Source organism: Lithobates pipiens, unplaced genomic scaffold (genome assembly GCF_037356315.1).
Source record: "Lithobates pipiens isolate NorthernLeopardFrog02 unplaced genomic scaffold, aLitPip1_a1.2 Scaffold_23, whole genome shotgun sequence".
Taxonomy (NCBI): domain Eukaryota; kingdom Metazoa; phylum Chordata; class Amphibia; order Anura; family Ranidae; genus Lithobates; species Lithobates pipiens.
Genome location: NW_027507785.1, coordinates 302332666 through 302351831, shown reverse-complemented (window position 1 = coordinate 302351831; position 19166 = coordinate 302332666). Strand labels below are relative to the sequence as shown.

The following is a 19166-nucleotide window of genomic DNA, read 5'->3' as shown; positions in this document are numbered from 1 at the left end:
ATTACAGGGTACGCTTTTAATATAATACAGCATCTCACAAAAGTGAGTACACCCACCACATTTTTAGAAATGTTTTATTATATCTTTTCATTTGACAACACTGACAAAATGACACTTTCCTCCAAAGTAGTGAGTGTAGAGCTTGTGTAACAGTGTACATTTGCTGCCCCCCCCCCCCCCCCCTAGAAAATAACTCAACACACAGCCATTAATGTCTAAACCGCTGGCAACAAAAGTGAGTACACCCCTAAGTGAAAATGTCCAAATTAAAACCCAATTGTCTATTTTCCCTCCCCAGTGCCATGTGGACCTAGTGTTACAAGGTCGCAGGTGTGAATGTGGAGCAGGTGTGTTAAATTTGGTGTTATCACTCTTACTCTCTCATTCTGGTCACTGGAAGTTCAACATGACTCCTTATGGCAAAGAACTCTCTGAGGATCTGAAAAATGAATTGTTGCTCAACATAAAGATGGCCTAGGCGAAGACCCTGAAACTGAGCTGCAGCATGGTGGCCAAGACCATACGGTGGTTTAACAGGACAGGTTACACTCAGAACAGGCCTTGCCATGGTCGACCAAAGAACTTAAGTGCACGTGCTCAGCATCATAGCCAGCGGTTGTCTTTGGGAAATAGATGTATGAGTTCTGCTGGCATTGCTGCAGAGGTTTAAGGGGTGGGGGGTCAGCTTGTCAGTGCTCAGACCATACACCGCACACTGCATCCAATTGATCTTCATGGCTGTTGTCCCAGAAGGAAGCCTCTTCTAAATATGATGCACAAGAAAGCCCGCAAACAGTTTGCTGAAGACAAGCAGACTAAGGACATGGATTACTGGAACCATGTCCTTCGGTCTGATGAGACCAAGATAAACTTATTTGGTTCAGGTGGTGTAAAGCGTGTGTGGTGGCAACCAGGTGAGGAGTACAAAGACAAGTGTGTCTTGCCTACAGTCAAGCATGGTGGTGGGAGTGTCATGGTCTGGGGCTTACATCGCAAAGTGACCCTTGGCTTAACTGATACTTTACCCTCAAGACTTTAATATGAATTGAATATAAATGTATACTCAATTTTGCGCCATACCACTTATTTCTTTTTCTTTTGACATATATGAGCCTTGAAGTGTAAACTAAACCAAAACTTTTTTTTTTTTAAATAATAGAGTAGGGAAAGATTATCACCTTTTTTTCTGTTTATTTGGGGAGATTTCCTGGACTTCATGTCCCATAAACACAACAGCAAGTTAGAAGAAATTTCTACAAATAAAGGAAATTCTCTCTTAAGCTGGCCATACATGGGTGAGTTTTTTTTTTTTCATTCAACCAGCGGGGTTGAACGCAAAAACGTACCCAATCCCCCCATCCACACATTTGATGTGGATGCAAGAGTCCTCCCCTCTGTGTCATTGTATTATGATAGCGGGACACTGAGCAGCACTAAAGCTTATTGACTGCAGGCGCTTATTTAATAGACATTTTGCAGCAATCCCATTCATGGGAAGTCAATCAATAGATCGACTTTGTATGAACAGGAACAGTTATAAACAGATTGATATTTTCAATACATGTATGGCCAACCTTAGACAGTTCTCACTGCAACAAGTGTCCCCCTCTTAAGGATTTCCCTTCTATTCCTATTCTGGTAACAAATCAAAATTTGGGATTTTTCTATCATTTTTTGTCCCAGTGACAGTGATCAGGAAGGTTAAATCTCCATAGTGGAAACAGTCATCAATAAAATAACAGTGTTTGTAATCTTAAACTAAAATTTATCATAAAACTTGAACACATTTGACTAACATCCTAAAACAGGGGTGTGAAACTCAATTGCATCGCAGGCCACATCAGCAGTATGGTTGCCGTCAAAGGGCCAGTTGTAGCTGGAGTGTACTACGTACAGAGCACAGGGTTCAGGAGTGTACTATGTACAGGGTGCTAAATTCAGGGATGCGCTATGTACATAGTGCAGGATTTAGGGGTGCGTTGCATACAAACTGGAAGGTTCAGGAGTCTTACGTATAGAGTGTAGAGTTCAGGAGTACGCTATGTACAGAGTGCAGAGTTCGGGGTGCGCTGTGTACAGAGTGAAGGGTTCAGGAGTACGCTACGTACAGAGTGCAGAGTTCGGGGTGCGCTGTGTACAGAGTGAAGGGTTCAGGAGTACGCTATGTACAGAGTGCAGTGTTCGGGGAGCGCTGTGTACAGAGTGCAGAGTTCGGGTGCGTTGTGTACAGAGTGCAGGGTTTAGGGGTGCACTATGCAAATGAGGCCTAAAGAATCCAATACAAATTAAAAACCAAACACTACAGAATACTAACCATTTTTACACAAAAAAATGGGACTCATGGCTTAACCATGCCAATCTCTTCTTTAACCCTGAATAATTCTACCCAATACTGGAATTCACTGAAGAATATAATATATGTATATAGTTTAATAAATAATAATAATTATATATATATATATATATATATATAATATATATATTAACCACACAATATATTTTGTTATTCTTGATGCATAAACTACCTTGATTGTACTTTTTACGGCATATGACAAAAAGCTTTTTGTACTATTACTTTGTTTTTTAATTTTTTGTTTACAAACTTTTTATTTGGTACAAACACTTTATTGCTCTATGTACAGTATGAGAAAAAAAAATGCATTGGAAATGTCTCAAAAGTAACAAAAGTAATGTAAAAATTTTGGAAAAGTAACTAGTAATACTTGTAATAATAGTAATATGTGTGCAATGTCCATTTCTATGTTTTGCCTTTTGCTGGGTCGCATGTAACATTCCTTTATCATTTGATCCTATGTTTTTTGACCGAAAGAGTTAGAGCAGTCACCAATACAGAAAACATCCTAACACTATAGGCTAAGAAAATTTGACCAGAATAGGGAGATACTTTGCCAGGGAGGTTGATAAGAACAAGGGCCTATTCACATAACTCTAACCCAGTGGTTGTCGGAATCTGGAAACCTGCTTCAAAAATAAGCGGGCCTAGTTCAACCCCTATGCGAATGATTAAAGGGTACATATTATCCCTACTCATTCACAAACAAAGTCAATAGTAAGTAATCACACCATTTTTGACAAATCCTTATGTAATGTAAATCCAAGGTCAATTATGTCAGCCAGTGATGGAGATCCATGTCAATCACAATGCCCACTGATCGATAGAGAGAAAAACCCTGCAGACACATACAAACATAACTCCCACCAAATGGCATATCCTGATCCCCGCTGCTATAGTAAACAAGGGGAAGGGATCTCCAAGATGACATCATTGGCCATATACTGTATGGACATGACCATACTTGAAAAATTACATCACTGTATCCCGACACATGGCTGACTTGTGGATCCCAACATGAGTGCCGATGTGTGGCATGCCTGTAGTCCTGTAGTCAACCTTTGACATCACAGGGTGACAATCCCCCTCCCAGTCCTGCCAAGTGTGATTGACAGAAATTCCTGACTGGAGTTATGCTGTCAATAGAGCAGCTGCCCCTATGTCATGGGTAAACAAGGTTGGGAAGGATCCTGTACAAGTTCTATAGGGAGGGAGGGAATCAAGCAACAGCAGTCTCTTCCTATAAACTTTATTAATGGAAATCAAAAATTATGAACAATTCAAAAATGGCAGACTACACAGAAGATTTTAAAAAGGCAATGTTGCCATTAAGAACACACACACCTTGGGTTCACTAGCACACTGCAGACACGTAATGTGCAATGACAATCAAATGTAAAAGCTAGAGGTCAGGTATGGTGGAAGTACAGAAAACCACAGTGATGTCAGCCTAAAATGGCTGTATAAAGACACTGTGCATGTCTGTTTCTCACATTTACCTATGACCTATATAGCCAGGCAGTAAGGCAGTAGTAAGGTGAGACTCCCTCTACTAGGAGTACTTGGCTGTGGAAGCAGATCCTAAATAAGTAGGTTGTCGCTGGCAGACAGGAGAGTGAAAGGTCCAGTGTGTACTGAATGGAGACCCACAATTCCCTTCACCTTTTTGATGAGTATTCAGCACTCTAAATGGACATGAAGATGATCCCAGTAATGGGAAAGTCAGTGGGTGCGACTCACGGTTGTAATGGTGGTGGGGGGTCTGCACTAGTTGTGGGGCCACTCAGAGTCTGTACCGTCCAGGCATGTATGGAGGTTCCTGCTGCAGTTGGCTCTGCACCAGAGTGATTGAGGCTCCTATATCATTGTGATACTGCATCTAGGAGTCCTCCTACCCAGCAGAGCCAACTCCTATGGGATCCTTCCCAGCCTTGTTTAGTCATAGATTGTGTTTGGGAGTTGCAGGTTTCAGTGCCACTCCGGTGAGTCAGTATTTCCTATATTGATGGCATATATTATCACTATCCAGCTTTGGGATCCTTTGGTGTGGCTTTTATTAAATCAATGTGAAAGCAGTAAATAGTAGACATGTGCACACTGAAATATTTAGTTTTGCAATTTAGTTTTTGTCCGAAAAATACATCTATTTAGTTACTCCCGAAATTTGTTCTTATTTATTTTGTTTTTTGTTAAAAATTGCATTCGTCCGAAAATCCAAATTAATTAAGGTCGAATCTGTCATTGAAGGCTTATGGCGTCTGTCGAATGTTCAAAGAAGATTCGACGGAGCAGCTAAACTGTATGACTCTATATGTAAATATGTATAGTTTAGCTGCTCCGTCCAGTCTTAGAACTTTCGACAGACACCATAAGCCAAAGATTCGACGTTTGTATGTTTGTATGTTTTTCGCTGCTTTGTCGAATCTTTGTCGTTCATGTTGAATGTATATAGTTCAAACAGAAAATGGACTGGTGATAGTGATCACTGATCAGACAGTTAACAGGATAGGGTATATAGAATCTATATAGAATCTCACTCTATAAAATAGAATCTATAATAATAAATCACCCCCCCCCCCCACAACACGGGCAGCCTCTGAGGCTATCACAACACTAGCAACACTAGTATCACTATCAGGTTCACAACACTAACACAATAGCAGCAGATTATTATGAAAAAGTTAAGTTGAACTGTAGCTTCAATATTGTTCTGCTGCTGTGCTTATGCTTAATTGCTAAATAATTCAGGCATTCTGACAAATGGACCAGACCGGACCAGATAAGATTGACTGTCTTCTGAAATGATTCAGTGTGTGTGTCTCTCTCCTAGCAATTGTAAGGCCGCGTACACACGGGCGGACTGTTCGCCCAACTTTGTCCGCTGAACAGTGTTTGGGCGGACAGTCCGCTCGTGTGTGGGCTTTCAGCGGACAGTTTCAGCGGACAGTTGGACGGACAAGGTTTTTCGGAAATTCCGTAAAACTGTCCGCTGAAACCTTGTTTCAGCGAACAGTCCGCTCGTGTGTAGGCTTGTTCGTCAAACAAAGTTGCGCGCATGCTCAGAAAGGATTTTCACGCCGAAAGCTATAATGCAGTGTATAGGACGTCGTATTTTTCGTCCCGTCGTACGTGCCGTTCACGTCATCGCGCACGGTTTCAGCAAACTGTTCGTACGTCGTGTGTGGCCATGTCCGTCCATGCTAAGTTTGAGCGGACTGTTTGCCGAAACTGTTGGACGGACAAAGTTGGGCGAACAGTCCGCGCGTGTGTACGCGGCCTAAGTGAAAGTAAGTTGGCTGTACGTGATTGTCTTAGTTCTAGCTATTTTACTGCTCCTCCTCTTTGGTTACAATCAGCCAATAACTTTCATCATCACCATTATTTTTATTTTACTTCCCCCACCCAATTCCAGCAGCGATCTTTTCTCTCTCCTTTTCTCTCTCTGTCGAATATTTTATCTCTGTGACGAATGTTTTCTCTCTATGTCGAATCTTTTCTCTCTCTGGCAAATCTTTTCTCTCTCTGTCGAATCTTTTCTCTCTGTTGAATCTTTTCTCTCTGTTGAATATTTTCTCTCTATGTAGAATAATCCTGAACTAATAGAGTTAAGGTTAGGCACATTTGACCACAGGTTAGATAGACACAGATTGTTATTGTCAGCATCATGTCAAATCTCCTATCTATATTTAACTGTTGTCACAACGAAAACGAAAAAAAAGCATTTATTTATGTCAGATCTTTCATTTTTCGGATTCTGCACTTTGGTTATTGTTTGTTAAAACGATAGCGAAAATACCTGAAATTCGGACGAAAATGCATTCAGACGAAAACGAATCCACGTGTCTAGGAAATAGTCATATAGAGTTTTCACCCCTGCCCTTCGAGCTAGGGAATGAAGGGCTGACATGTAGCAGTCTCACGACTACAAGTCAAAAAGAAGAGGAAAAGAAAGCTATCTTGCAGTTTTTTTTTTGAGAAAATTTTAACGCGGCGTGTCTAAGAAAGCTTTGATGACTGCAAATATGCTATTATTGGTTAAAAGGTATCTACTCAAAGATAAACACTAGAATAACTTGAATATGGGCTTGCTAAAATTGCACTGTACTTTTCCTTAAAGGCTGAAATTATGCTTCAGACTCTGCCTTAGAATAATTTTTTGGCATTTTATTGACATTGTTAGATGTTGCACTTCTTCCTCAAGCTGGAAATATATGAGAGAGAGATTACTCTCCAGATTTTTTCCTGTTTATTGTATTCTTGTATGTCGTAGATCTCTTTTTTTTCCTTACCTGATCTGCTGAATCTGTGTTTTCCCTAGAACTGGCATTAAATAAGTAGCTGCATTAAGACTTAATGTGTATTATTGAGTTATTTTGATTAGTGGTGCAATTCACAAGAAAGTGCAGTGATTTGTGAGGCTTCTGTATAATGTAGATGGGGAGGACATGAAAAATGTTCTAAAACCACATCTTGGAATCTCAATAAATTTCTATGAGCTAGGAGATATATGTAGGCTGTCATTTCTGTTTTCTCCTTCTGTAGGTACTAGCGAAAGATGGGTGAAGGGGTGGGGGTATCGGGGCCCTCACACTGTTTCTCAGAGACTAAGTGTGCATAAATGTGTATCAATTAATAGAACCCCATAGTTGTGTAGCAAAGTCCCAGGCCTCCTTCAGCCTAATGAGAACCTCCAGAGATAGCTGACATCCTTCTGTGTATGGTGGGTGGTGTGGCATAGTGGGTGTGATGCAAGTTGGATTAATGGGCACCAGACACTGCTTGCATGCAAAGAGATTTTATTTCTCTTGATCAGAACTTTGGGAGAGAGGATTTAGGGCCAGGACACCCTTAGGTAGTTGCAATATTAGTTAGCAGACTCAGAGACTTCTATAGAAGGACAGCCATGCGGGTAAAGGCATCCAGCAAGACGCCACATCTGCATAGTGTCAAAGTCAAAGTGTAACAGTTCCTTCACTTCCACTACAATCACTTCTTGTAGTTCTTCAGACCACTTAGCTCCCAGTCTCTCTCACTAGACTTGATGATTCACTGCCACTGAATCCCTTGAGCTCTTACAATCTTCAATGTAGTATGTTCCTCAAGCGTCACCAGCACATCCCTGCTGGGTCCCTAGCTTGGCACTCAAGATGCCTCTCAAGCTTCACCCCACTGGCCTGCTCAGTCCCTGGCTTGACACACAAGGCTGCTCTGTAAAGGTCACCTCTGCTGGCTGGGTCCCTGGCTTGATACCCGCTGAAGTTTCCCAATTCTTCACCATCCCCAGCTGGTGAGAATACTGCTCCAGTACTTGCTTCAGCTACTCACTGTGGTCCCTGGTAATAAGGTGGTTGGTCCCTTAGTGGCAACAGCTTCCCCTCTACCTCCAACCACATCAGGTTCTCCAGCCGGCAGAACCATCACTTCTGGTTGGACTGCAAGCCGCAATCCCAACTCTGCGCTGTCTCTTGCTTCTGGATAGGCACTCAGGGAGCCTAGCAGCCATGCCCAGGATAGGTCCAAACTATGGCCTAGCAGCCAGGACAATACAACACACATCCACCCAGACAGCCGTCCAGGTGGCACAGAACGCTGATCGCCTGACTTCACACAAATATATAGGCTCTCCCAGCTGACCAAGGGGTTCAATAAAAACCTTGCCCATTGGCTGAAATACCTCATATACCCATAATCGGACTTTGCATTGCTCTTCTCGTATCCAATGCCACCAGGTACCCGGCCACCTAGCGGCAGAAGAGGAATAAATTGATCATGAATAATTAGCCAATTTATCTACCCCTGGCAGGTAAATTTAAGAGCAACCCTGCCTAAACTCCAGGGTGCTACATCTATTTAAAGCCCTCTTAAAGTAGAGTTGGCTAACCTTTTGACTTTCCTGGGCCACATTGGAAGAAGAGGAATTGTCTTGGGCCACACATAATATACATTAATAATGAGAGCTGATTAGCAGAAAAAGTCAGGCAGAGCACAAGTTAATGCTCACTGATATAGATGATGTACCTACTGTAATAAAACTTAATTTTTTGTAATATTATTTATTATAAAAGTAAAAGAGGGCAATATAAAACTACTACGACACCGTTTTTGATAAACTGACTCATCAATATCTGGTTGGATGGATGGAGTAGTAATTCTCAATGAATTCTCAAGATCCTCGTCAGATATTTTAGTAGATATTTTAGTTTGGTTTGCCCTTCGTGTGCTTCATCCTTGAAAATAGTTGCTCACAAATATATGTGCTGCCGAAAACTGACGACATGAATAAGGCGTGATTATGAAGAGTAGGATATTTTTCTTTGGGAAGATAAAACATATAAAAGTCCAGTAAAGAGACATTGTCAAAGTCTTCTTAGGTTGCATGTAATCGCTAAGTGTAAATGCATTTAAGAAAAGAATTGCCCAAAAAAATATCTAATTTTGTAAGTAAATTTTATGATATTTTGTTGGGCCACATTCATCACCATCTTGGGCCACATTCATCACCATCTTGGGCCACATACGGCCCAAGGGACACAAGTTGGACACTCCTGTCTTAAAGTGTACATTTCAAGTGAGCAAGAAGTCCACAGCATCTGAGATGTATCTGATAGCCCCCCTTCCTCCCAATCCTAAATCATTACCTTGGATCCAGTTCTTGATAATATTTGGGATGCTAAGCTTTCCCAGGATCCCACAAAGGTAAACAGGCTTGGTCTAAGGTAGGTATTTTTTCCCTTTTTAAAAATGTATTTTCAGGCTGAGTGGTTTAGGATGGGGCAGAGGCTACCATATAGACCTTAGTTGCTGTGGACTGCAAGGTTTGATTTAATGACAAATTCTTCTATTTGATAACAGGAGGTGAAAGACAGCATGTATGGAAGAAGGATACATTATAAAATGTATCATATGTTTTTTTTACACAATTCATGAAAAGATATTGGTACAAATCCTTTCATAAACCCAGTTTGCAATGGTCTAGACTCTAGCCTGTCACACAGTAATGCTGCGTACACACAATCGGAATTCCAGCCAAAAGACAGATGAGAGATTTTCATCGGAAAATGCGACCGTGTGTATGCTTCATCGGAATTTAGCTGTCCGAACTTCCGCCAACAAAAAATTGATAGCATGTTCTCAATTTTCCCAACGGAAAAACTTTCTATCGGAAATTTCGATCATGTGTATGCAATTCTGACGCGCAAAAACTCACGCATGCTCAGCTTCAACTAGGATATGGAAACTATTGGCTACTGGGTATTGAACTTCCTTTTTCTAGTCCCGTCGTACGTGTTGTATGGCACCGTATTCTTGATGGTTGGAATCTGGTGTGGCCATGTGTATGCAAGACAGCTTGAGCTAAATCCCACCAGAATTCCGTCGGGAAAACCATCTGAGCTTTTTCTGACCAAAATTCCGATCGTGTGTACTCTGCATAATAGTGTTCCTTCCGATGTTCCTGAGAAGTCCCTGAAACCCAGGCAGGAGGAACTTTGTTAATCCCACACATCCCACAATGCATGTTAGGAGTTGCAAACCATCATAGAACCTTTATCAAGATTTAAAAGCGGGCACCCAATAGGGTCTTCACTGTTTAGCTTGTAGTAAACACTCTCCACTGGGTGATAGGCTTGTTTTAAAGACACAGAGAGACAAGATGTTATGTCCTCGCTGTCATTTTGTCAGAATCCAGGCAATAAAGAGTGGCACAAGTGTGATAAGCCATATTCTCCTGTAATAATGTACTTCTCTTATTGTACACAGAGGTGAGGCCATCCTGCTGATACAACTCTCCTCACTTACATTGTGTAAACTCGATGCGCACATATTCCTCTCCATACATATTTCATCTGATTGTCTGAAACACCCCGCTGACTCAGATGAAAAATGTGGAATGTCTTCAATACTGTTCAGTTTACAGATGCTGCCTACATACAAATGGCACAGCTCAGTGTGCATTGTGGCAATCCTGCAGGCCAGCAGAGGCCAGGAAGTGCAAATCCCAGAAAAAAAAGAAGGAAAAAGAAAAGAATATGTACATATATATATATATATATATATATATATATATATATACACACCCTGCGATTTCTGTATATGGATGATGGCACTGTAATTATTTTCATTAAAAAAACAAAAAAACCCCATATAAGTACCTTTTTCTAATCGATATACAGCAGTCAAATGACCCAGCTCTTTCTCAGCCTGTCTGCAGGGAAACATAAGCAGGAGAAGCTTCTAGTCCTCTGCTGCTGGTCACATGTTCAATAAAAAAATAAAAAAAACAGCCTTTGAAATACAGAGTAAAAGTAAATAAATAATATAGATCAGCTGCAAACAGAAGAAGAAACACTACTACCTACAGCGGTGATTCTCAACCAGGGTTCCATGGAACTCTAGGGTTCCTCCAGAGGTTGCTAGGGGTTCCTTCAGCATTGGGCAATTTCTGCCTCTCAGATAAGTTCCCACTGACACCATTGATCTTTTTAGCTATCTGTAAGGAGGTAATTCTTCCCAATGACCACAAGTGTAAGGACCATTCTTCCCACTGACCATCACACTAATGTATCATGAGTTGCAAGTTTCTAATTTTTAGTAGGGGTTCCTCGAGACCGGAGAACTATTTCAAGGGTTCCTCTGTGTTGAAAAGGTTGAGAAAGGCTGTCCTACAGTGTCTCACAAAATTGAGTACGTCCCTCACATTTTTGTAAATATTTTATTAAATCTTTTCATGTGACAACACTGAAGAAATGACAATTTGCTACAATGTAAAGTAGTGAGTGTACAGCTTGTATAACAGTGTAAAATTGCTGTCCCCTCAAAATAACTCAACACACAGCCATTAATGTCTAAACCGCTGGCAACAAAAGCGAATTCCTCGTGCATTATCACCCCTATGGTAGTGAACTCACCGGATAAACAATAGGTAAAGGCCTGTATAATCATCCGTTCATTGCGCAGCAATGTCGGCCTTTCCATTGGATAAACAATAGGTAAAGGCTTATATAATCATCCGTTCATGGAGCAGCAATGTCGGTCTTTCCATTGGATAAACAATAGGTAAAGGCTTATATAATCATCCGTTCATGGAGCAGCAATGTCGGTCTTTCCATTGGATAAACAATAGGTAAAGGCTTATATAATCATCCGTTCATGGAGCAGCAATGTCGGTCTTTCCATTGGATAAACAATAGGTAAAGGCTTATATAATCATCCGTTCATGGAGCAGCAATGTCGGTCTTTCCATTGGATAAACAATAGGTAAAGGCTTATATAATCATCCGTTCATGGAGCAGCAATGTCGGTCTTTCTATTGGATAAACAATAGGTAAAGGCTTATATAATCATCCGTTCATGGTGCAGCAAAGTCAGTCTTTCTATCTAGGTTTCCTGTGTCTGTCGGGCTGGCTCACTCTCAGGCACACAAGAGGAACACCCGGGAAGGACAGCCGCCGCCACTGGGTCCAGGTGTTTCCATTGTGTGCCTGTGTCACGTACCTAGTAGTTGAGCCTGGAATGCAGGGATCGGCCCCTCGTATCCCCCTGGCTAGTGAACCCCTGGAGATGAGGACAGGTATTCAAAAGTTCAGGGGGCACAAGTGCCTGGCAGATGGAGACTGGTCCAGATGAACAGCTGGGCACCGACAGCGAGTAGGTAGAGCTGGTAGGACTGATCTGTAGCAGGCAGGCACCAGTGGATGGACTGCTGGGCAGGTGGTCATCAGGAGGCACCAGGAACCCAATGGGTAAGCAGAAACAGGAGTATCGGGTACAGGCCGGGTCAGCAGGAATCAGTCAGCAAGGTACAAGAGGATGAGGCAGAGACGTGGTCAGACAAGCAGAGGTCGTAGGCAGGCAGCAATGGATCGGAGTCAAGGAACAAGCCGGATATCAGGAAACCAGGGTAACGGGTACAGATTCAGATAGCAAGATCACGGACACGCTGTAGACTGGACAGCACGGGTGGAAGGGAGCCAGTGACTAAAGAAGGCCTTAGGGCGCCAAACAGATGTACGACGGGTCAGCGCGTCCCCGCAAGGGAACGTGCTCCCGTTCGTGACCCACGTGCGCGTGCGCGTTCGTTCGTGTTGACGCGAGTGCGTTCGTTGGCTTTAGCGCGCGTCAAAGGGAAACGACGGGCTCTCCACGACGGGTCTTTACGGGTAAGTCTCTTGCATACGACCGGGGTGCCCGAGCGGTCGTGACAGCCTGAGAGTGAGCCAGCCCGACAGACACAGGAAATGTAGATGGAAAGAGCAACTTTGCTGCTCCAAGAACGGATGAGTATACGGGCCTTTACCTATTGTTTATCCGGTGAGTTCAGTACCATAGGAGTACTGGTGACGGTAGAGGTAGAGGTACGGTGACGGTCAAACAATAAAGATATATACCGCATGGGACACGTTTGGATGAACTTTTATTTGTGGTTCTATGAAACTAAATTATGTGATCATATGGATGGATCAAATTCATGAACTACATAACATTTTGAATTTGAGGGCTGCTAATGTTGGATTTTATTCAGCATATTTGTCTTGATTGTTCATTTTATTATAATAGCTGCTAGAATAATATATTTCTAGGAATTTTTGACTATAGGCGCTGGGAGTGGGTTGGTTTGCTTACTTCGGTATACTTACTATTCCACACACGCCAGTGCGGAGACAGAGAGCTGGGACAGCAGCTGCTCTCGTGCATATTGCTGGATCGAGATTGGGCCCAGGAAAGTATTGGGGGAGCTGCATACTGAAAGTTTTTTACCATCATGCATAAAATGGAAACTTCACCCTTTACAACTACTTTAACTTCGCAGCACAAATACTGAACAAATGGCATAGAAAAAAAATCAGCCCACTGCCAAGACTTCCCCAAAATGACTGATTTTTGAACACTTGAAAACTATGAAAAGAACAGAACTCTGGGTCAGATTAGGACAGGTTGTCTCAGAACAGAGCTTACTCTAAGAGGCTTTTCTAAAACAAAATTTTTATAGTGTTTATCTAAACCCAGCCGCTAAAATTTCATACATGCTTTAAAGTTAATTGCAATTATTTTTAAACTGAGTTAGGGAAAATAATTATTTGACCCCCTGCAGATTTTAGTAAGTTTGACCACCTTACAAAGAAATGAAGGGTCTATCATTTTTATCATAGGTTTTAAATGCTAGAGACAGAATATCAACCAAAAATCCAGAAAAAAACACACATGTAAATTGAGTTGCAGTTCAATGAGTAAAATAATTTGATCTCCAAGCAAAATATGACTTAGTACTTGGTGGAGAAACCCTTGTTGGTAAGCACAGAGGTAAGGCGTTTCTTGTAGTTGGTGACCAGGTTTGCACACATCTCAGACGAGATTTTGGTCCACTTTTCTTTACAGATCTTCTCTAAATCCTTACGGTTTCTTGGCTGTTGCTTGGCAACTCGAAGTTTCAGCTCCCTCCATACATTTTCTATAGGCTTAAGGTCTGGAGACTCCATGACCTTAATGTGCTTCTTCTTGAGCCACTCCTTTGTTGCCTTGGCAGTATGTTTTGGGCCATTGCCATGCAGGAAGACCCATCCTCGACCCATCTTCAATGTTCTGGCTGAGGGAAAAGGGTTCTCATCCAAGATTTTACAATACATGGCCCTGTCCCTGGGCCCCTCAATGCGCAAAGTTGGCCTGTAGCTTTAGCAGAGATACAGCCCCAAAGCATGTTTGCACCTCTGTGCTTGACTGTAGGGATGGTGTTTGTAGGGATATAGTCATAGTATGGTTTGTTTGGTGACTGTAGTCCCAACTGGCTTGAGATCATTCACAAGCTCCTCCCGTGTAGTTCCTGGCTGATCCCTCACTTTTCTTATGATCATTCTTAATCCATGAAGCAAAATCTTGCATGGAGCTCTAGACCGAGGACGATTGATGGTTATTTTGTATTTCTTCGATTTGCAAATAATCGCTCCAACAGTTGTCTCCTTCTCCCCAAGCTTCTTTCTGATAGTCTTGTAGCCCATGTCAGCCTTGTGCAGGTCTACAATTTTGTCCCTAACGTCCTTTGACAGCTCTTTGGTCTTGCCCACAATGGTGAGATTTGAATGGAAGAAAGAGATTCTGTGGACAGGTGTCTTTTATACACATAACGAGGTGTTGTGTCGCTTCTCGGCCTTTTGGCTAAGATCAAGTGTAGTATCTGTTCTTATCAGTTGCCAAAGGAGGTGCTGGTCCATCCCTATTTGAGAGGGTTTGGGCGGCGCTCTCCGATGGTGTAATTTGCATCCCGAAGGATGGTTTCGGTAGGGGCCACGTCGTGCCGCCCGACAGTAAACTGGGGGCCGATGCATGGTCGAGTCTGAGCCATCTGGAAGGATGCCCCTGGTGAGGATGGGTGCTGCCTGGTCGGATCCAGAGGGTCGGGTACCTGGCCTCTGGTCTGGATTGGGGTAGTTCTAGCCCAGGGCAGTTTTTCGGAAAGGAAAACCGGCTACTCCCTTGGTGGGGGGGAGGACCGGTTAGTACATCCGAATATAATTAGGAAGGAGTGATGGGAGCGACGGTGGAGCCTGATGGCAAAGGGCTCTCACCAAGCTTCCTGATCTTCATGCCTTCCTGTCCGGGGTGGGGGCTGCTGTGGTTTGGACCGGGGGTTGGGGGCGGTCTTGAAAGCCTATGGAGTATGTGCCCCTGGAGTGGCAGTCCGGGGGTGCCTAACAATCACTGTGAGTGAGGGTCACTTTGATTTTGGGCACCAAGGTCACTGCACCATGACACGCTTTTTTAGCACCTGCCTTTTGGCTGGGATCAGAGGAATTTTTTATTCCCAGCCGGAGGGCCTGGTCGTTGTTTCACACAACGACCACCTTTTCACTCTCCTCTCCACTATCCCTTCCCCACTTTTTATTTATTTTCAGTGTGTCTTGTCACGTCTTGTTTTGTCACTTTGCACGTTTGCTGTGATGAGTAGGGTCACAGGTTCTAGGGCCTGTCCTGAAAGTCTGGTGTGGGGGTGGACATGGCCTTCTGGCTTAGTTCACCCTCTGCCTTAGGGTTGGGGTCTTCCTTCGGGGGAGCCCTACCTAGTATTTGGGTGGGTCTGTTTCGGCAGACCTTCCGAAGAACGGGGTCTGACTGGTTTCGGCCAGGAAGACCAAGTTTTAAGTGTCCTTGTCCCTGTCAGGAGCCTAACGCCCCGGGGGATTCAGGACAAGGTCCTCTGATTTTAGAGGACTTGTGTACCCGTCTGCACTTTTTTGTGTCACTCTTTATGTGTGTGCACATTTTTTATGCACCGGGTGAAGTTTTTTGGAGTGTGTTTTGCACGCCACTGGCTTTCAAAAAAAAAAAAAACGAGTTGTTGTTAGGAGCACCTTCTTAAATTGACAGGGCTAATCTGTGTACCACATGAGCACATACTGCAGCCAGTCTGTGGAAGCTGAAATTATTGTTGATTGGTAGGGGATCAAATACTTATTTTACTCATTGAACTGCAACTTAATTTAGAGCATTTGTATTGTGCTTTTTTTTCAGGTTGATATTCTGTCTCTATCATTTAAAATACACCTATGATAAAAAAAATTATAGACCCCTCATTTCTTTGCAAGTGGGCAAACTTAAAAAATCCACAGGGAATCAAATAATTATTTTCCCACCTGTATATGTAGTTCTGACAAAAAAAAAAAACAGCTTAAGGAACTTAAAGTGATTGTAAAGGTTTTTTTTTTTAAATAACAAATATGTTATACTTACCTCCTCTGTGGCCCCGATCCTCCTTTTCTGCCCCCCCGCAGATCTCCTGGCTCCTCCTCTTCTCGAGAATGCATTAAGGTGAAAAACCCTGAGGGTTTACAACCCCTTTAAAGTTTGTGTTAAAGTTATAATGTGACAATTATCCACACTACTGCTCCAAAGGAATGTAAAGAAAGGAAATCCGGCAGCTCGATCTTCCGCAATGAATACATTTATTAATCCAGGTGTGGTACAAAATAATACTGGGCTTACGTGTTTTGGCATGTAGCCTTAGTCGTAACCACGGCTATGACTAAGGCTACATGCCGAAACCCTTCAGCCCTGTATTATTTTGCACCACACCTGGATTAATAAATGTATTCATTGCGGAAGATCGAGCTGTTGGCTTTCCTTTATGTACATGTTTGCTCAAATGCTAGGAGGACACTACAAGCCAGTGCACCGACCACTCACCACCTCTGGGAATTACTATTCATTCATGTTCCCAAGTAATGGTCTGACTCTGCTGGCCTGCTGACAGCTTTTCTGCTACCTATCCTTGATTTAGACAGAAGGTACTTTTTGATAAGGTTAATAACAGTAGGCAATAGACAACAGTAGACAGTAGACAACAAAATAACAGTAGTTGCTGGGGGGGGGGGGGGGCATTATTAAAATTTTGCCATGGGGCCCCATTATCAAAAGTTAAGCCCCTGCCTAATCCATGCCCTTCTAAAAGAAAACAGTAAACTACATACCAGTTCTCAGACATTTCTTTCTAGTGGAAGACTCGCCTATCTTGTTGCACACAGTCATTTTCAGCCTGTATTCCAGCCAAGTTGGCGTCTTTGACCCTGGCAATAGGAAACCCAGCCAGGATGCAAGGGCCAAGCTTAGTGCACAGTTCTCTATTTGCAGCTGGAGTGTTCCAAGGATAGGTCTAAGCACTGCAGTCAATAAAGAAAAAAATGTGCAAAGCATTGTTATTTTCTGTTGTTACACAAGTGCAGCCTATAGAAGCCTTTACCGCCACACAGGGCCAGATTAAGAACATCATGGGCCTGGTGCTGAGGATTTTGGTGGGGCCTTTTATAAACAATAAATAAATAAAAATGCAAACTATTTTTTGTTATAACAAATTAAATTAAAGAGAGAGAGGGAGGATGAGAGAGAGAGAAAGAGAGGGAGAGAGAAAGGGGATGAAAGAGATGTGAGGGGTAAGGGAGGGAGGATGAGAGAGAGAGAGGGGGGGATGAGAGAGAGAGAGGATGCACAAGAGCATGTGTGGGAATGACATCAATGCAGCCTGGCCAAGGCAAGTGACCGAAGGCACAGAACCCAGAAGGAAGACCGGGTGAAGATGGAAATGCCCGGGCCCTGCCGGATTGATCACAGCACAGCACCGGAGGGCTCAGTCTGACAATTTAAGTGTGCCCTAATGTGCTAATATGCTGGGCATACTTGTACATTATGGCATAACATACCCCAGGGCCTCTAAAAAGTAGTACTGTTAGAAAGGTTTACTACCGCTTTAATATCACAGGAGCCTTTCATGGGGCCCCCTACTGACCCTGTGGCACTTGGGCAGTGCCTAAGTGCATAGTTGTCAACATTTCAAAAATATTTTCAGGGACGCTTTTTTTTACAAGTGCTATATTTAGAGTAGCTGACACCCCCTATGTTCCTCTATACATCACAATAGAGATTACAAAATGAAATAAGTACTAATAATGGGGCAGAACAAATATGAGGACTGTGAGATTTCCTTTAGTTGAACTAACAAAAGTGTGCCCATTCTAGAGCTGGTAACATTGAGGATATTCAGTATAATTTTAAAGAACAGTTTTTGTGGGTAAGAGGCATAGGGGAGGAGTATGGATGGTATAAAAGTGGGAAGTATGTGCAGGTGAGGGAGAGGAATGTGGAGGGTCTAACAGTGGGCACTATGTACATGAGAGGAGTGCAGAGGGTATGGCAGAAGGCACTATGTACAAGAGAGGAGTGTGAAGGGTATGACAGTGGGCAGTATGCACAGCAGAGGAGTGTAGAGGGTATGACATTGGGCACTATGTATAAGAGAAGAGTGTGGAGGGTATGACAGTGAGCAATTTGTACAGGAGTGTTGAGGGTATGACAGTGGGCACTATGTGCAGGAGAGAAGTGTGGAGAGTAGGACAGTAAGCAGTAATTACAGGAAAGGAGTGTGGAGGGAGGGTATGACGGTGGGCACTATGTATAGGAGAGGAGTATGGAGGGTATGACAGTGAGTAGTATGTACAGGAGAGGAGTGTGGAGGGTATGACAGGGGGCACTATGTATAGGAGTTAAGTGTTGGAGGTATGACAGTGGGCACTATGTATAGGGGAGGAGTGTGGAGGGTATGACAGTGAGTAGTATGTACAGGAGAGGAGTGTGGAGGGTATGACAGTGGGCACTATGTACAGGAGAGAAGTGTATGACAGCGGGCACTATGTACAAGAGAGGAGTGTGTAGGATATGACAGCGGGCGTTATGTATAGGAGAGAAGTGTGGAGGGTATGACAGTGAGCAGTATGTATAGGAGAGAAGTGTGGAGGGTATGACAGTGAGCAGTATGTACAGGAGAGAAGTGTGGAGAGTATGACAGTGGGCACTATGTATAGGAGAGAAGTGTGGAGAGTATGACAGAGGGCACTATGTATAGGAGAGAAGTGTGGAGAGTATGACAGTGGGCACTATATATAGGAGAGGAGGATGAAGTAATCTGGGAAGGAAAAATGTAAAGGTTTGTGGAAGGATGTTTAGGGACTGCGTAGTGGTTAAGCGGGCCATACATGGATTGAAATTACACCAATTAAGCAGAGACCAGCCATAGTTGATCTATGTATGGGCTAGCTGGTTTTAACTGACTTGAGTACAACCAGCCTGTCAGGTTTTCCCCAAAACAATCAGTGCTGCCAGCTATAGTTAGCAACACTAATCATTGTATTCACTGGCAGAACACAATAACACTGCGGGAGTGATTGCCCCATTCACAGGTCAGCAGGTGAGAGGGTGTGTGGGGACAGGCTGGGGAGAGATACTAGTCAGTCCCTGGGTAGGCACTAGTTAGTATCAGAGCCAGACACACACAGGT

At 43.1% G+C, this 19166-nt stretch overlaps 1 protein-coding gene and 1 pseudogene across 1 annotated transcript in view; both read left to right on the top strand.

Moving 5' to 3' along the window:
- ST6GALNAC3 (ST6 N-acetylgalactosaminide alpha-2,6-sialyltransferase 3) overlaps positions 1 to 19166 on the top strand; it is a 533542-nt gene that overhangs the window by 488226 nt on the left and 26150 nt on the right. The window lies entirely within an intron of this gene.
- On the top strand, positions 14481 to 14588 carry LOC143928526 (U2 spliceosomal RNA; annotated as a pseudogene).